We start from the raw sequence: 17,818 nt of genomic DNA, 5'->3' as shown, positions 1-17,818 counted from the left end.
TATGGTAAAAAAATAGGTTTTTTTTCTAAACACTCAGCAGATTAATATTTGTGTTAGAATCCTTACATCACTGTGTAGCGTTCTGCATGGTTCTCCAGGTTTCTTCACATCTCCCAATACCAAGCTTTTGTGCTCCAATGGCACAATTGGTTAGTGTGTGGTACTTATATAGCAGTACAGGTGAAGCAATGCCGAGGTTGTGAGTTCAAGCCTCACCTGGAGCATGGGTTTTAGGGCCATTCTTGACTCAAGTAGTTAAGAAAAAAATTTCGATATCAAGATTCAGTTTCTGGAGGTTAAATAGTGCAGAAATCTTTTTAAAAATAATTTTCATTCATTTTCTACTGCTTATCCGGACTACCTCGGGTCATGGGGAGCCTGTGCCTATCTCAGGCATCAAGGCAGGATACACTCTGGACGGAGTGCCAACACAACGCAGGGCGCACACGCACACGCACACACAAGGCGGAGTCGGGAATCGAACCCCAAACCCTGGAGGTGTGAGGCGAACGTGCTAACCACTAAACCACCGTGCCCCCAAAATGATTTTCGAATCAATTCAATTTTATTTGTATAGCCATGTTAATAATGGACATCAAGTTAAGTCAAGAAACGTTTATTGTCATTTCAACCATATATAGCTGACACAGTACATAGTGACTATTTCTCAAGGCTTTAAAGATCATAATAAATTTAGTACAAAAAGTTAATTAAACAAAGATTAATATTATACAAAAGTACAAGACTAATATTAGACTTATATTTAAATGTGTTTGTAATTATCTCTAATAAACAAGGCTGAGGTGACTGTGGAGAGGAAAAACTCCCTTACATGGAAGAGGAAGAAACCTTGAGGGGAACCAGACTCAAAAGTGAACCTCATCCTCATTTGGGTGACATGGGAGGGTGTGATTATAAAGTTTTATAAACACCAGAGAGTGTTATTATGAATAATGTCCTTTCTACAGCATACACAAAAACACTCCACCACCTTTAGTAGACTTTGATATCTTGGGAACTACCAGAACTGCCAGTTTTTTGTGGATGGGGTCAGAGCACAGGGACAGACATGATACAGTTCCTCTGTCTGGAGATGGTTAAGGGCCTAACAGTGACAACTTGGCAGTGATAGGGCTTGAACCCCAGTCAATATCCCAGAACCTTAACCACCACTGTCCTAAAAGCTCTGCTCCAGGGGAGGCGCAAACTCACAACCTCAGCATGGCTTCACCTGTCATGCTGTATAAGTACCGTGTGCTAACCGATTGCACTACTGGAGCACTTACAGAAAGGTAGCTACCTGTATATGAATTGCAGCTTTCAGAGATAAACCTCTATTTAAAGTCAAATGACATGAAATTGAAGATCTAAATTCAATACAGTTTATGGTTATTCTCGTTTTATTGTGTTTCTTGACTATATGTTTTTTGAAGGACACTGCAATTTATTATTATTTTTTTTTGGATAAGTATTTGACATAGTATAAGTATTTGATTCTTCACATCTCCAAAAAACATGCTCCCTTGTGCTCCAGTGGCACAATCGGTTAGCGCGCGGTACTTATACGGCAGTAAAGGTGACGCAATGCCGAGGTTGTGAGTTCGAGCCTCACCTGGAGCACAGATTTTATGGCAGTGGTGACTCAAACAGTTACATTAAGTCTCTTGGTGGTTGATTGAAAGATTGGGGTTAAAGGCCTATTACTGCCAAGTTGTCACTGTTGGCCCCTTGAGTGGGCCCTTACCCATCTCTGCTCCAGAGGAACTCTATCATGAGTGACCCTGTGCTCTGGCCCCAACCTCCAAAGTTGTTATATATTGAGAATTGAGAATTTCACTGTACTGTAATCTATATGTGGCTCCAGAAAGGTTTCTGTTCTGTAGGTGGAATGGCTATGTTAAAGAGTAGGTACAAATAACTGTGTGTGGTGTCTAGTTTGCATTCCCACCTCAAGCAAAATGTTCCTGGGATAAGATCTGGGTCCACCATGACCCTGAGCAGGGTAAAGAGCATAATGATTATAAATGAATGAAATTTGGTAAGAACTTTTTTTTGTTCTTCATTTAAACACTTGGTGTCACTATTGTATAAAACCAAATTTGACAATCGCTCTGTTTCTGAAACGATCCCAACAATAATCAGGTTAATTATAACATACAAGCTAACAAAAGAACATTCAGCAAGAAGAAACAAAATTTCAATATCACGATTTGGATTCTGGAGGTTAATTAGTGCAGAATTTAATGATTTTCAATTTTGAATTCAATTCAATTTTATTTGTATAGCCATGTTAATAATGGACATCAAGTTAAGTCATGAAACGTTTATTGTCATTTCAACATATATAGTTGACACAGTACATAGTGACTATTTCTCAAGGCAGCTTTACAGAGCATAATAAGTATAGCATAAAAAGTTAATTATACAAAGATTAATATTATACAAAAGTTTAAGATTATTATTAGACTTATATTTAAATGTGTTTGTAATTATCTCTAATAAACAAGCCTGAGGTGACAGAAGAAAAGGAACCAGACTCATAAGGGAACCCTCTACCGCCTTTAGTAGACTGGGAACTACCAGAACTACCAGTTTCTGAGGTTGGGGACAGAGCACAGGGACATGCTACAGTTCCCCTGGAGCAGAGATGGTTAAGGGCCTAACAGTGACAGCTTGGAAGTGATAGGGCTTGATCCCCAATCAATATCACAGGGCCTTGACAACCACTGTCCTAAAAGCAGGTGAAACTCCAGGTGAGGCTCAAACTCACAACCTCAGCATGGCTTCACCTGTCCTGCTATATAAGTACCATGCGCTAAGCGATTGCACCACTGGAGCACTTACAGAAAGGTAGTTATATGAATTGCAGCTTTCAGAGATAACTCTCTATTAAATGCGAATGACATGAAATTGAAGATCTAAACCGATTTCAGACATATGGAGGTGGAGTGAAGGAGCATCTTTATAAACACAACCAAGCATTCCAGACTGTCATACTGTGTAAACCAAATAGGTTTTCTCAGCTTTATGTGACTTAAACAATCATCTTATCATCTTATCATATATATATATATATATATATATATATATATATATATATATATATAAATATATATATATATAAAGATCTAAGAGATATTAGGATAATTACACTAACACTTTTTTTTTTTTTAACTTTCCTCTGTGTAGAGTTCATCTGTTTTTTTCGGTTTCTTCACATCTTTCCAAAAGGTACCTACATGTGTTCCAGTGGCACAATCGGTTAGCGCGCGGTACTTATACAGCAGTAAAGGTGAAGCAATGCCGAGGTTGTGAGTTCGAGCCTCACCTGGAACATAGGTTTTAGGGCAGTAGTGACATAAACAGAGATATATATAAGAAATATTAGATAGTTATGCCAACACTTGTGTTTTTATCATTCATAACTATCAGAATTTACCTTTGTTCCTTTATTCATTCAGGATGTAAATTAAGGGCAGAACCACTACAAACGTGGATAAAGTGTAGAGTTCCTCTGAGTACTTCAGTTTCTTCACATCTCCTAAAAACATGCTTCCTTGTGCTCCAGTGGCACAATCGGTTAGCGCGCGGTACTTATACGGCAGTAAAGGTGGAGCAATGCCGAGGTTGTGAGTTCGAGCCTCACCTGGAGCATAGATTTTATGGCAGTGGTGACTCAAACAGTTAAGTCTCTTGGTTGTTGATTGAAAGATTGAGGTTTTCCGGAAAAACCTCAGGAGGTTTTCCGGAAAAACCTCCGGATGCCTCAGAATGGGTAGAAAAAGAGAAGCATGTGGAGAGAAATTAGTGTAGCTGCTGTTCATAATATTAACCAGCACTACATGATAATGTACATTTGGTCAGATGTACTGGAGCACACGGTTACAGGATATATAACGTGTACGTCTGTCTCAAGATACGTCCTTAATCTACATTTAAACTGGTAGAATGTGTCTGAGCACCAACACTGTCAGGAAGGATATTTAAAAGTTTAGGAGCATACACAAGAACCCTCTACCACCTTTAGTAGACTTTGATATTCTGGGAACTACCAAAACTACCATTTTTTGAGGTTGGGGACAGAGCACAGGGACATGCTACAGTTCCTCTGGAGCAGAGATGGTTAAGGGCCTAACAGTGACAGCTTGGAAGTGATAGGGCTCGAACCCCAATCAATATCCCAGCGCCTTAACCACCACTGTCCTAAAAGCTCTGCTCCAAGGTGTGGCTCAAACTCACAACCCCGGCATAGCTTCACCTGTCCTGCTGTATAAGTACCGTGTGCTAAGCGATTGCACCACTGGAGCATTTACAGAAAGGTAGCTATATGAATTGCAGCTTTCAGACAAAATTCTCTATTAAAGTCAAATGACATGAAATTGAAGATCTAAATTCATAACGTTTTATGGTTATTCTGGTTTTATTGTGTTTCTTGACCATATGTTTTTGAAGAGGTTTTTTTTTTGGATAAGTATTTGACATAGCTGGGCGCTAACCGATTTCAGACATATGGAGGTGGAGTGAAGGAGCATCTTTATAAACACAACCAAGCATTCCAGACTGTCATACTGTGTAAACCAAATAGGTTTTCTCAGCCTTATGTGACTTAAACAATCATCTTATCATCTTATCATATATATTTATATATAAAGATCTAAGAAATATTAGGATAGTTATGCTAACACTTGTGTTTTGATCTTTCCTCTGTGTAGAGTTCCTCTGGGTTCTTCGGTTTCTTCACATCTTTCCAAAAGATGCTGACATGTGTTCCAGTGGCACAATCGGTTAGCGCGCGGTACTTATACAGCAGTGAAGGTGAAGCAATGCCGAGGTTGTGAGTTCGAGCCTCACCTGGAACATAGGTTTTAGGGCAGTGGTGACATAAACAGAGATATATATATATAAGAAATATTAGATAGTTATGCCAACACTTGTGTTTTTATCATTCATAACTATCAGAATTTACCTTTGTTCTTTTATTCATTCAGGATGTAAATTAAGGGCAGAACCACTACAAATGTGGATAAAGTGAGTTCGACCCTCACCTGGAGCATAGATTTTAGGGCAGTGGTGACTCAAACAGTTACAGTAAGTCTCTTGGTTGTTGATTGAAAGATTGGGGTTAAAGGCCTATTACTGCCAAGTTGTCACTGTTGGCCCCTTGAGTGGGCCCTTACCCATCTCTGCTCCAGAGGAACTCTATCATGAGTGACCCTGTGCTCTGGCCCCAACCTCCAAAGTTGTTATATATTGAGAATTGAGAATTTCACTGTACTGTAATCTATATGTGGCTCCAGAAAGGTTTCTGTTCTGTAGGTGGAATGGCTATGTTAATGAGTAGGTACAAATAACTGTGTGTGGTGTCTAGTTTGCATTCCCACCTCAAGCAAAATGTTCCTGGGATAAGATCTGGGTCCACCATGACCCTGACCAGGGTAAAGAGCATAATGATTATAAATGAATGAAATTTGGTAAGAACTTTTTTTTGTTTTTCATTTAAACACTTGGTGTCACTATTGTATAAAACCAAATTTGACAATCGCTCTGTTTCTGAAACGATCCCAACAATAATCAGGTTAATTATAACATACAAGCTAACAAAAGAACATTCAGCAAGAAGAAACAAAATTTCAATATCACGATTTGGATTCTGGAGGTTAATTAGTGCAGAATTTAATGATTTTCAATTTTGAATTCAATTAAATTTTATTTGTATAGCCATGTTAATAATGGACATCAAGTTAAGTCACGAAACGTTTATTGTCATTTCAACATATATAGTTGACACAGTACATAGTGACTATTTCTCAAGGCAGCTTTACAGAGCATAATAAGTATAGCATAAAAAGTTAATTATACAAAGATTAATATTATACAAAAGTTTAAGATTATTATTAGACTTATATTTAAATGTGTTTGTAATTATCTCTAATAAACAAGGCTGAGGTGACAGAAGAAAAGGAACCAGACTCAAAAGGGAACCCTCTACCGCCTTTAGTAGACTGGGAACTACCAGAACTACCAGTTTCTGAGGTTGGGGACAGAGCACAGGGACATGCTACAGTTCCCCTGGAGCAGAGATGGTTAAGGGCCTAACAGTGACAGCTTGGAAGTGATAGGGCTTGATCCCCAATCAATATCACAGGGCCTTGACAACCACTGTCCTAAAAGCAGGTGAGGCTCCAGGTGAGGCTCAAACTCACAACCTCAGCATGGCTTCACCTGTCCTGCTGTATAAGTACCATGTGGTAAGCGATTGCACCACTGGAGCACTTACAGAAAGGTAGCTATATGAATTGTAGCTTTCAGAGATAATTCTCTATTAAAGTCAAATGACATGAAATTGAAGATCTAAATTCATAACGTTTTATGGTTATTCTGGTTTTATTGTGTTTCTTGACCATATGTTTTTGAAGAGTTGTTTTTTGTTTTTTTTGACATAGCTGGACGCTAACCGATTTCAGACATATGGAGGTGGAGTGAAGGAGCATCTTTATAAACACAACCAAGCATTCCAGACTGTCATACTGAGTAAACCAAATAGGTTTTCTCAGCCTTATGTGACTTAAACAATCATCTTATCGTCTTATCATATATATTTATACATATAAAGATCTAAGAAATATAAGGATAGTTACACTAACACTTGTGTTTTGATCTTTCCTCTGTGTAGAGTTCCTCTGGGTTCTTCGGTTTCTTCACATCTTTCCAAAAGATGCCTACATGTGTTCCAGTGGCACAATCGGTTAGCGCGCGGTACTTATACAGCAGTGAAGGTGAAGCAATGCCGAGGTTGTGAGTTCGAGCCTCACCTGGAGCATAGATTTTAGGGCAGTGGTGACTCAAACAGTTAAGTCTCTTGGTTGTTGATTGAAAGATTGGGGTTAAAGGCCTATTACTACCAAGTTATCACTGTTGGGCCCTTGAGCAAGGCCCTTACCCATCTCTGCTCCAGAGGAACTCTATCATGAGTGACCCTGTGCTCTGGCCCCAACCTCCAAAGTTGTTATATATTGAGAATTGAGAATTTCACTGTACTGTAATCTATATGTGGCTCCAGAAAGGCTTCTGTTCTGTAGGTGGAATGGCTATGTTAATGAGTAGGTACAAATAACTGTGTGTGGTGTCTTGTTATGGACTGGCATCCCATCTAGTTTGCATTCCCACCTCAAGCAAAATGTTCCTGGGATAAGATCTGGGTCCACCATGACCCTGACCAGGGTAAAGAGCATAATGATTATAAATGAATGAAATTTGGTAAGAACTTTTTTTTGTTCTTCATTTAAACACTTGGTGTCACTATTGTATAAAACCAAATTGAACAATCGCTCTGTTTCTGAAACGATCCCAACAATAATCAGGTTAATTATAACATATAAGCTAACAAAAGAACATTCAGCAAGAAGAAACAAAATTTCAATATCACGATTGGTAATTTGGAGGATTAATAGTACATAATTGAATGATTTTCCATTTTTACAGAGCATAATAAGTATAGTTCAAAAAGTTAATTATACAAAGATTAATATTATACAAAAGTTTAAGATTATTATTAGACATATTTAAATGTGTTTGTAATTATCTCTAATAAGCAAGGCTAAGGTGATGGAAGAAAAGGAACCAGATTCAAAAGGGAACCTCATTCCCATTTGAGTGACACTGGAGGGTTTATATATAAACTGTTATAAACTGTTATTTTGAATAATGTCCGTTCTATAGTCTGATACAGTCAGACAGTTGTTTATTGATTAGGATGTTGTTGTCCTCAAAGACCACATGTAATCACAATCACAAAACTTCTCTTTGAATGTCTAAAATCTTCATATAGCAGAATCCAAATGGAGCTGGTACATCTCTAGACGCCTCATCGCGCTGGCTTCTTCTCACTGAAGTTCTGAAAGTGTTCATGGAGCGGAACGCAACTGGAGCTGGAAAAACCTCCGGATGCCTCAGAATGGGTAGAAAAAGAGAAGCATGTGGAGAGAAATTAGTGTAGCTGCTGTTCAGAATATTAACCAGCACCAGAGGTGGCAAAAGTACACACATCCTTTACTCAAGTAGAAGTACAGATACTCATATGCTGGTAACTGGACGTCATGTTATATATATATATATATATATCTCCCTCATATATGGCCATGTGTGTTCAGGAATGTCCTCGTTGTTAGTTATTTTAACATCGGTGACTACCTCTGAATTAACATTAGCCATTCCTTTTGCTGCTCATTGTTAGCTCCGCTATCCTTAGTCTATGTCTGATAGCCAGTAAATAATACAGTACACCAGTCACATGGGGAAAAAGCCGCACAATGATAGGATGATAGGCTGGAAACAGCGCTCAATGAGAAGAAATAATACTAAAAGTAACGAGTCTGTCCGTTTTGAAAATGTAAGAAGTAAAAAGTACAGATATTTGTGTAAAAATGTAATGAGTAAAAGTAAAAAGTTGTCCGAAAAATAAATAGTGGAGTAAAGTACTGATACCAGAAAAATGTACTTAAGTACAGTAACGAAGTATTTTTACTCCGTTACTTCCCACCTCTGACCCGCACTACATGATAATGTACATTTGGTCAGATGTACTGGAGCACACGTTTACAGGATGTATAACGTGTACGTCTGTCTCAAGATATACGTCCTTAATCTACATTTAAACTGGTAGAATGTGTCTGAGCACCAACACTGTCAGGAAGGATATTTAAAAGTTTAGGAGCATACACGAGAACCCTCTACCGCCTTTAGTAGACTTTGATATTCTGGGAACTACCAAAACTACCAGTTTTTGAGGTTGGGGACAGAGCACAGGGACATGCTACAGTTCCCCTGGAGCAGAGATGGTTAAGGGCCTAACAGTGACAGCTTGGAAGTGATAGTGCTCGAACCCCAATCAATATCACAGAGCCTTAACCACCACTGTCCTAAAAGCTCTGCTCCAGGTGAGGCTCAAGCTCACAACCCCGGCATAGCTTCACCTGTCCTGCTGTATAAGTACCGTGTGCTAAGCGATTGCACCACTGGAGCACTTACAGAAAGGTAGCTATATGAATTGTAGCTTTCAGAGATAATTCTCTATTAAAGTCAAATGACATGAAATTGAAGATCTAAATTCATAACGTTTTATGGTTATTCTGGTTTTATTGTGTTTCTTGACCATATGTTTACCTAGATACCTACAAAGATACCTACATGTGTTCCAGTGGCACAATCGGTTAGCGCGCGGTACTTATACAGCAGTAAAGGTGAAGCAATGCCGAGGTTGTGAGTTCGAGCCTCACCTGGAACATAGGCTTTAGGGCAGTAGTGACATAAACAGAGATAAATATTAGGTAGTTATGCCAACACTTGTGTTTTTATCATTCATATCATCATCAGAATTCACCTTTGTTCTTTTATTCATTCAGGATGTAAATTAAGGGCAGAACCACTACAAACGTGGATAAAGTGTAGAGTTTCTCTGAGTACTTCAGTTTCCTCACATCTCCAAAAAACATGCTTCCTTGTGCTCCAGTGGCACAATCGGTTAGCGCGCGGTACTTATACGGCAGTAAAGGTGGAGCAATGCCGAGGTTGTGAGTTCGAGCCTCACCTGGAGCATAGATTTTAGGGCAGTGGTGACTCAAACAGTTAAGTCTCTTGGTTGTTGATTGAAAGATTGGGGTTAAAGGCCTATTACTGCCCTTGAGCAGGCCCTTACCCATCTCTGCTCCAGAGGAATGGTATCATGGCTGACCCTGTGCTCTGACCCCAACCTCCAAAGTTGGGATATGTGAAGAGAGAATTTCACTGTACTGTAATCTATATGTGGCTCCAGAAAGGCTTCTGTTCTGTAGGTGGAATGGCTATGTTAATGAGTAGGTACAAATAACTGTGTGTGGTGTCTTGTTATGGACTGGCATCCCATCTAGTTTGCATTCCCACCTCAAGCAAAATGTTCCTGGGATAAGATCTGGGTCCACCATGACCCTGACCAGGGTAAAGAGCATAATGATTATAAATGAATGAAATTTGGTAAGAACTTTTTTTGTTCTTCATTTAAACACTTGGTGTCACTATTGTATAAAACCAAATTGAACAATCCCTCAGTTTCTGAAACGATCCCAACAATAATCAGGTTAATTATAACATATAAGCTAACAAAAGAACATTCAGCAAAAAGAAACAAAATTTCAGTATCAAGATTTGGATTCTGGAAGTTTAATAGTGCATAACTGAATGATTTGCAATTTTTAATTCAATTCAATTTTGTTTGTATAGCCATGTTAATAATGGACATCAAGTTAAGTCACGAAACGTTTATTGTCATTTCAACATATATAGCTCACACAGTACATAGTGATTATTTCTCAAGGCAGCTTTACAGAGCATAATAAATATAGTACAAAAGGTTAATTATACAAAGATTAATATTATACAAAAGTTAAAGATTAATATTAGACTTATATTTAAATGTGTTTGTATTTATCCCTAATGAACAAGCCTGAGGTGAATGGAGCAACTGTGGTAAGGAAAAACTCCCATAGATGGAGGAGGAAGAAACCTTGAAAAGAACCCGACTCAAAAGGGAACCTCATTCCCATTTGGGTGACACTGGAGGGTGTAAATATAAACTGTTATAAACCCTGGGAGTGTTATTAATAATGGGTTTTTTTTTACAGTCCGATACAGTCAGACCGTTGTGTATTGATTAGGAGGTTGTTGTTCTCAAAGACCACATGTAATCACAACCACAATCCTGAGCACCAACACAGTCAGGAAAGGTATTCCGGAGTTTTGGAGCGAGAACCCTTTACCGCCTTTAGTAGAGTTTGATATTCTGGGAACTACCAGAACTACCAGTTTTTGGTGTCAGAGAAAAGGGACATTCTACAGTTCCTCTGGAGCAAAGATGGTTAAGGGCCTAACAGTGACAGCTTGGCAGTGATAGGGCTAGAACCACAGTGAATAACCCAGAGCCTTAACCACCACTGTCCTAAAAGCTCTGCTCCAGGTGAGGCTCAAACTCATAACCTCAGCATGGCTTCACCTGTACAGCTGTATAAGTACCATATGCTAACACTCGTGTTTTTATCTTTTCTCTGTGTAGAGGGTTTCTCTGTGTGGGTTCTTCAGTTTCTTTGCATCTTTCCAAAATTTTCTTTTCATCTGTTCCAGTGGCACAATCGGTTAGCGCGCGGTACTTATACGGCAGTAAAGGTGAAGCAATGCCGAGGTTGTGAGTTCAAGCCTCACCTGGAACATAGGTTTTAGGGCAGTGGTGACGCAAACAGTTTATATGTTAATTATGGCATATAAGCTAACAAAAGAACATTAAGCAAGAAGTAACTTCAATATCAAGATTTGGTTTCTGGAGTTTAATTAATGCAGAATTTAATGATTTTCAATTTTTAATTCAATTCAATTTTATTTGTATAGCCATGTTTATAATGGATATCAAGTTAAGTCAAGAAACATTTATTGTCATTTCAACCATATATAGCTGACACAGTACATCTCATTACAAAGAAAAACAGGACAGTGAAGGCACCCTTGACCATTTTCATAAATTATTATGAAGGGGATTTGGTGTTTTATAAAGGTATAACTTGGCTCTCAAGTATATGCATGACTGAGTGCACTTGAAACTGATCCTGAAAATTCTAGCTGTGTTTTCATGGGCAGGAAATGAGAGCTGAACTTAGTAATTTAAAAAAATAGACTATTAAATTCATAAAACTGGCTTAGGGGTTAGCACGTTTGCCTCACACCTCCAGGGTTGGGGGTTCGATTCCCGCCTCCGCCTTGTGTGTGTGGAGTTTGCATGTTCTCCCCGTGCCTCGGGGGTTTCCTCCGGGTACTCCGGTTTCCTCCCCCGGTCCAAAGACATGCATTTTAGGCTGATTGGCATCTCTGGAAAATTGTCCGTAGTGTGAGTGAATGAGAGAGTGTGTGTGCCCTGCGATGGGTTGGCACTCCGTCCAGGGTGTATCCTGCCTCGATGCCCGATGACGCCTGAGATAGACACAGGCTCCCCGTGACACAAGGTAGTTCGGATAAGTGGTAGAAAATGAATGAATGAATTCCTAAAACTTTAAATTCCGCACTTTTTAACCGTTAGAAATCTTGATCTTAAAATTTGTTACTTCCTGCTGAATGTTCTAGTATGCGGTTAACAATGAGGCCTGTATTTGTGCTACACAGCTCTAGCAGCAGGTGCCATAATACTGATTACTGGGCATTTAACTGGTTTGTAACTTTTCTTATTTAGTATCTAATGTGTTATTGTTTTTGACGTTGCTTTTTTCTTGATTTCTGGAAAGTGTATGTTTCATTCACAGTATTTAGTTCGTATTCTCTCTTTTTTAATATATACAAATTCTTTGCAAAATAGACTGTTCTAAAATATTTAGATTTAATACATTTCCTGTGTGGTGCTACAATATCTAGCCATTTTTTTGTAAACATTGTGGTAAAATTAACTACAGGATTATATAATTAACCTGATTATTATTGTCTGGAGACATACTTGGCCAGTCCATCACCTTGACCCTCATCTTCTTTAGCAAGGCAGTGGTCATCTTGGAGGTGTGTTTGGGGCCCTTACCTTGATGGATTACTGCCCTGCAGCCCAGTCTCTGAAGGGAGGGGATTATGCTCTGCTTCAGAAAGATGCAGAAAGTACCTCTGGAGCAGAGATGGTTATGGGTGAGGACAGTGACAGCTTGAACCCTAATCACTTGAGCCTCCAGGTGATGTGCTAAAACCAATGCACCAGGTGAGGTTTGAAATCACAACCTCAGCATTACTTCACCAGTACGGTCATATAAGTACCGCACACTAACCGATTGCGCCACTGGAGCACATACAGCAAAATAGATAGGAAGGTAAATAATTCTCTATTAAAGTCAAATGACATCAAATTAAAGATCTAAATTCAAAACGGTTTATAGATATTCTGGTTTTATTGTGTTTCTTGACAAAATGTTTTTTGAAGCACACTCTTTTTTGGCCGCTAACCGATCTCACACCCAGTATTCATGTGATAGACTCTGGATCTCCTGTGATCTCTGACCCGGATAAAGAGACTACTAAAGCTATGCTATGTTCAAGTTTCCAAATGAAAGATGCAAAAGTGCAAGACTTTCCAGGAACAAATGAAAATACTGTTTGACACCTTTATTTCTTATTATATATCGTGCTCCAGCTCTCGATGAGAAACTGTTAAAATGAACAGTGCAAGTAAAAGTGATCAATGTGTCACAGTCATGAATAGTGCAGAAATTACATATCCTGCTTCTTTGAAATCCAAATAACTGATGGCAAAATAAGTTTAATTATCCAGGTGAGATCCCTCAGCGGATCTTTGCTCATGTAGTGCTTATTTTTATAGAAAAGTTAATGTTATTAATGTTATTCCAATATAGTCACAGCAGTGTTACAGTACATTTGATAAAGGGACAATATGAATTGCATTATATATACATTATATATGAACATGACATGCATAAGTTCTGATGATTACAATAGCTTCAGTTACAATGTCTCAGGGTATTTAGATGGCTTGATTGTTAAGGCTTGTGGTTAATGTGCAGAGTGTTGGGCGTTCATGAGTATTTGCTTTCCATGATAGGAGTAAAGTCAAATAACTGCTTGTGTTTACATGTTAGTTTCCTTTATTGAACTAATAGACCTAAGTGGATCTAGATCCATTAACCCTGCAGTGGTGCAATTGACAAATCTAGACAAATTTTGGTCATACACTCAGTTCTAGATCCAAAGTGCAGCTCATACTGTATAACCTCCTCACATGGCTCCAGTAGCGCCATTGGTTAGCGCGCGGTACTTATAAAGCAGTACAGGTGGAGCAATGCCGAGGTTGTGAGTTTGAACCTCACCTGGAGTGTAAAATTTAGGAGCAGCCTGAAAAAAATCTAATCCACACTTTCAACCAGTCCAGAATCATACTTTGATGAGAACCTTGGGTTACTGACTTAGCAAATAAATTCTATTTTTAGGTGGCATACCTGTTCCTGCTAATGGTGAATACCATACCTATCACTAGCAATTAAAGGTCTGGCTCCAGTGGTCCAATTGGTCAAAGCATGGTGCTTATATGGCAGTACAGGTGAAGTAATGCTGTTTGTGGGTCTGAGCCTCAAATAGAGCACAGCTTTTAAGAACAGTCTACAACGTTAACCATACCAAATGAAAACCTTTAATGTGGCCGGAATAATACTTCAGTATAAATATAAAAAGCCCAACCAGCTCCTGGATCTCTGGTTATTGCCTATTTAGAGTTTTCTATGGGTAAGTGGTGTCTGATCTGAAAGGTCATTGTGGTTGCAAGTTTTCATTTCAACCACACCTGAGTCTAATAAAAAACAATATTAACTGATTAAATAGGAAGAATCAGCTGTTGCCCTAGTCTGACTGGAACAGAAACCTGTTCTCACACTAAATCTGCCATGGCCCTTTGCGGATAAGCTCGGACACCCTTGCTCTGGATTTTCTGGTTTCATCTCACCTCCCAAAAACATGCCATCATTTGGATTGGTTAAAATATCTTACTCCTCTTTACAGGATGTATCACCACCCTACACACATTGGTGTTCGTTCCACCCCAACCCCAAATCCCAAGCACCATCAGTGTTACATGTCACATGTGCTCCAGTGGCGCAATCGGTTAGTGCGCGGTACTTATACAGCAGTACAGGTGAAGCAATGCCGAGGTTGTGAGTTCGAGCCTCACCTGGAGCATGACTTTTACGAGTACAGTTAAACCCTTAAAACTATTGAGTTTTGAAAGTACCCTATACTTTCTCTGTACTGGGTTAAAAAAAACTTTATGGGCATTTTATCACTTTATCCTGCTTATGGTTCTGATGTATCTAAGCTTATCCAGGGAACTCTGAGTGTGAATCAGGGACATCAGAGAGATAGATCTTCAAGAGGCACTTACTGCACCGTTCACAATCATGAGATTGGTAAAGAGCTTTAAAATCTCCCATGAGAAGATTAAATTCAAAGGAATGAGCACATTTGGGTTTGGGTTTTTGAAAATTTAAAAAAATTGGAAAGTGTGTTTCTCATTAACACAAAGAGAAACTGTTAAAATGAGCAGTGAAAGTAAAAGTGATCAATGTGTCACAGTCATGAATAGTGCAGAAATTACATATCCTGCTTCTTACACTTCTTTGAAATAAAAATTTTATTATCCAGGTGAGATCCTTCGGTGAGATGCCTCACTTATGTAGTATGTAGTATGTACATTTGATAAAGGGACAATATGAATTGCATTATATATACATTATTTATGAACATGACAGGCATAAGTTCTGATGATTACAATAGCTTCAGTTACAATGTCTCAGGGTATTTGGATGCCTCAGTGGTTAAGGCTTGTGGTTAATGTGCAGAATGTTGGGCGTTCATGCCCCTAAGAGAATTTGCTCTCCATGATAGGAGTAAAGTCAAATAACTGCTTGTGTTTACATGTTAGCTTCCTTTATTGAACTGATAAACCTAAGTGGATCTAGACCCATTTGCCCTGTGGTGGTGCAATTGACCAATCTAGACAAATTTTGGTCATACACTCAGTTCTAGATCCAAAGCCCAGCTCATATAACCTTCTCACGTGGCTCCAGTGGCGCAATCGGTTAACGCGCGGTACTTATAAAGCAGTACAGGTGGAGCAATGCCGAGGTTGTGAGTTCGAGCCTCACCTGGAGCACAAAATTTAAGAGCAGCCTGAAAAAAATCTAATCCACACTTTCAACCAGTCTAGAATCATACTTCAATAAGAACCTTGGCTTACTGACTGTGTGGAGTTGTGCATGTACTTTATGATAGATTCCACCTACCTTGTCTTACCTAAGATAAATTACCTGGATGTGAATGAGTGCTCAGAGATGAGCTGGCATCCCAACCAGTCTGTATCTCTTTATAATATTAAAATATAATGCTTGCTAAAAATAAAGGATTTTTGGAAAAAATAATACATTTTTAGAATCTGTAAAACTTAACTGTAAGTACAAAGTAAATGAATCAATTCACAAGACACAGTCTTTAATAATGCAGGAAAGGGATATCAGTGGAAAATATTAAGTGACCTAGTGACACACTGTCTTCTTCACATATCACGACTTATATGACTGGGGTCAGAGCACAGGGTCAGTCATGATACAGCACCTCTGGAGCAGAGATGGTTATGGGTCAGGACAGTGACAGCAAATAGGGCTTGAACCTTAATCACTTGAGCCTCCAGGTGATGTGCTAAATCCAATGAGCCTCCAGGTGATGTGCTAAATCCAATCAAGTTGATAGGAAGGTAGATAATTCTCTATTAAAGTCAAATGACATAAAATTGAAGATCTAAATTCAGAACGGTTTATGGTTATTCTGATTTTATTGTGTTTCTCTACAAAATGTTTTTTGAAGCGCACTGTGACTTCTTTTTTGGGCGCTAACCGATTTCAGACATATGGAGGTGGAGTGAAGGAGCATCTTTCTGAAGCAGAGCATATTCCCCTCCTTTTTGAGACTGGGCTGCAGGGCAGTAATTCATCAATTCATCAACACACCTCCAAGATGATCACTGCCTTGCTAAAGAAGATGAGGGTCAAGGTGATGGACTGGCCAATGTCTCTAGACCTAAACCCTATTGAGCATCTGTGGGGCATCCTCAAATAGGTCTCTAACATCTACCAGCTCCGTGATGTCATTATGGAGAAGTGAAAGGGCAACCTGTGATGCTCTGGTGGACTCTATTCCCAAGAGGGTTAAGGCAATGCTGGAAAATAATGGTGGCCACACAAAATATTGACACTTTGAAAACTATTGACACGGTTTTGTGGCCAGGAGTTTAAACATTAATGGCTGTGTGTTGAATTATTTTGAGGGGACAGCAAATATATATAAGATCTAAGAAATATTAGGATAGTTATGCCAACAGTTGTGTTTTTATCATTTCTAATCAGAATTCACCTTTGTTCTTTAATTCATTCGGGAATTAATGGATTTAAGTTAAGGGCAGTAATACTACAAATGTAGATACAGTGTAGAGTTCCTCTGGGCACTTCAGTTTCTTCACATCTTCCAAAAAGATCTCTGCATGTGCTCCAGTGGCGCAATCGGTTAGCGCGCGGTACTTATACAGCAGTACAGGTGAAGCAATGCCGAGGTTGTGAGTTCGAGCCTCACCTGGAGCATAGATTTTAGGGTAGTGGTGACACAAACAGTTAAGTCTCTTGGTTGTTGATTGAAAGATTGGGGTTAAAGGCCTATCACTGCCAAGTTGTCACTGTTGGGCCCTTGAGCAAGGCCCTTACCCATCTCTGCTGCAGAGGAATGGTATCATGACTGACCCTGTGCTCTGACCCCCACCTCCAAAGTTGGGAAATGTGAAGAGAGAATTTCACTGTACTGTAATCTATATGTGGCTCCAGAAAGGCTTCTGTTCTGTAGGTGGAATGGCTATGTTAATGAGCAGGTACAAATAACTGTGTGTGGTGTCTTGTTATGGACTGGCATCCCATCTAGTTTGCATTTCCACCTCAAGCAAAATGTTCTCTCACGTCCATTCTACTCTCCGATGTTTGCTCCCTGGACAATAAATTGGACTACATCCGATTCGAACGCACTACACGGCGAGAGTTGAGAAACTGTCGCGTCTTTGTTTTCACAGAGACGTGGCTCAGCGACAGAGTTCTGGACACCGCCATTCAGCTACATGACCTCCAGATGAGCTCAAGATGGGCTCACCTCGTTTTGTGGTGACAGAAATGCAGCTCTGTGCGGTAAAGAAAATGTTGGAGGCTCAGGACCAGACTGTGTAACAGTTTCT

The 17,818-nt window shown here is 39.3% G+C and overlaps 12 non-coding genes across 12 annotated transcripts; all 12 read left to right on the top strand.

Moving 5' to 3' along the window:
* Positions 1 to 131: 131 nt before the first annotated feature.
* trnai-uau lies at positions 132 to 224 on the top strand. Its single transcript is given in 2 exon segments — positions 132 to 169; positions 189 to 224. It is a non-coding gene; the product is annotated as a tRNA-Ile (tRNA).
* Positions 225 to 1,527: 1,303 nt separating this feature from the next.
* On the top strand, positions 1,528 to 1,620 carry trnai-uau. Its single transcript is given in 2 exon segments — positions 1,528 to 1,565; positions 1,585 to 1,620. It is a non-coding gene; the product is annotated as a tRNA-Ile (tRNA).
* Positions 1,621 to 3,243: 1,623 nt separating this feature from the next.
* On the top strand, positions 3,244 to 3,336 carry trnai-uau. Its single transcript is given in 2 exon segments — positions 3,244 to 3,281; positions 3,301 to 3,336. It is a non-coding gene; the product is annotated as a tRNA-Ile (tRNA).
* Positions 3,337 to 3,561: 225 nt separating this feature from the next.
* On the top strand, positions 3,562 to 3,654 carry trnai-uau. The gene is given in 2 exon segments: positions 3,562 to 3,599; positions 3,619 to 3,654. It is a non-coding gene; the product is annotated as a tRNA-Ile (tRNA).
* A 1,112-nt stretch (positions 3,655 to 4,766) lies between these two features.
* trnai-uau lies at positions 4,767 to 4,859 on the top strand. The gene is given in 2 exon segments: positions 4,767 to 4,804; positions 4,824 to 4,859. It is a non-coding gene; the product is annotated as a tRNA-Ile (tRNA).
* A 1,868-nt stretch (positions 4,860 to 6,727) lies between these two features.
* trnai-uau lies at positions 6,728 to 6,820 on the top strand. The gene is given in 2 exon segments: positions 6,728 to 6,765; positions 6,785 to 6,820. It is a non-coding gene; the product is annotated as a tRNA-Ile (tRNA).
* A 2,370-nt stretch (positions 6,821 to 9,190) lies between these two features.
* Positions 9,191 to 9,283, top strand: trnai-uau. The gene is given in 2 exon segments: positions 9,191 to 9,228; positions 9,248 to 9,283. It is a non-coding gene; the product is annotated as a tRNA-Ile (tRNA).
* Positions 9,284 to 9,501: 218 nt separating this feature from the next.
* Positions 9,502 to 9,594, top strand: trnai-uau. The gene is given in 2 exon segments: positions 9,502 to 9,539; positions 9,559 to 9,594. It is a non-coding gene; the product is annotated as a tRNA-Ile (tRNA).
* Positions 9,595 to 11,144: 1,550 nt separating this feature from the next.
* trnai-uau lies at positions 11,145 to 11,237 on the top strand. Its single transcript is given in 2 exon segments — positions 11,145 to 11,182; positions 11,202 to 11,237. It is a non-coding gene; the product is annotated as a tRNA-Ile (tRNA).
* A 3,403-nt stretch (positions 11,238 to 14,640) lies between these two features.
* Positions 14,641 to 14,733, top strand: trnai-uau. Its single transcript is given in 2 exon segments — positions 14,641 to 14,678; positions 14,698 to 14,733. It is a non-coding gene; the product is annotated as a tRNA-Ile (tRNA).
* An 880-nt stretch (positions 14,734 to 15,613) lies between these two features.
* Positions 15,614 to 15,706, top strand: trnai-uau. The gene is given in 2 exon segments: positions 15,614 to 15,651; positions 15,671 to 15,706. It is a non-coding gene; the product is annotated as a tRNA-Ile (tRNA).
* A 1,384-nt stretch (positions 15,707 to 17,090) lies between these two features.
* Positions 17,091 to 17,183, top strand: trnai-uau. Its single transcript is given in 2 exon segments — positions 17,091 to 17,128; positions 17,148 to 17,183. It is a non-coding gene; the product is annotated as a tRNA-Ile (tRNA).
* Positions 17,184 to 17,818: the final 635 nt, after the last annotated feature.

Source organism: Tachysurus fulvidraco, chromosome 2 (assembly GCF_022655615.1).
Source record: "Tachysurus fulvidraco isolate hzauxx_2018 chromosome 2, HZAU_PFXX_2.0, whole genome shotgun sequence".
In the NCBI taxonomy this organism is placed as follows: domain Eukaryota; kingdom Metazoa; phylum Chordata; class Actinopteri; order Siluriformes; family Bagridae; genus Tachysurus; species Tachysurus fulvidraco.
The sequence above is the reverse complement of the archived record's forward strand: the minus strand, read 5'-3'. Positions and strand labels throughout refer to the sequence as shown.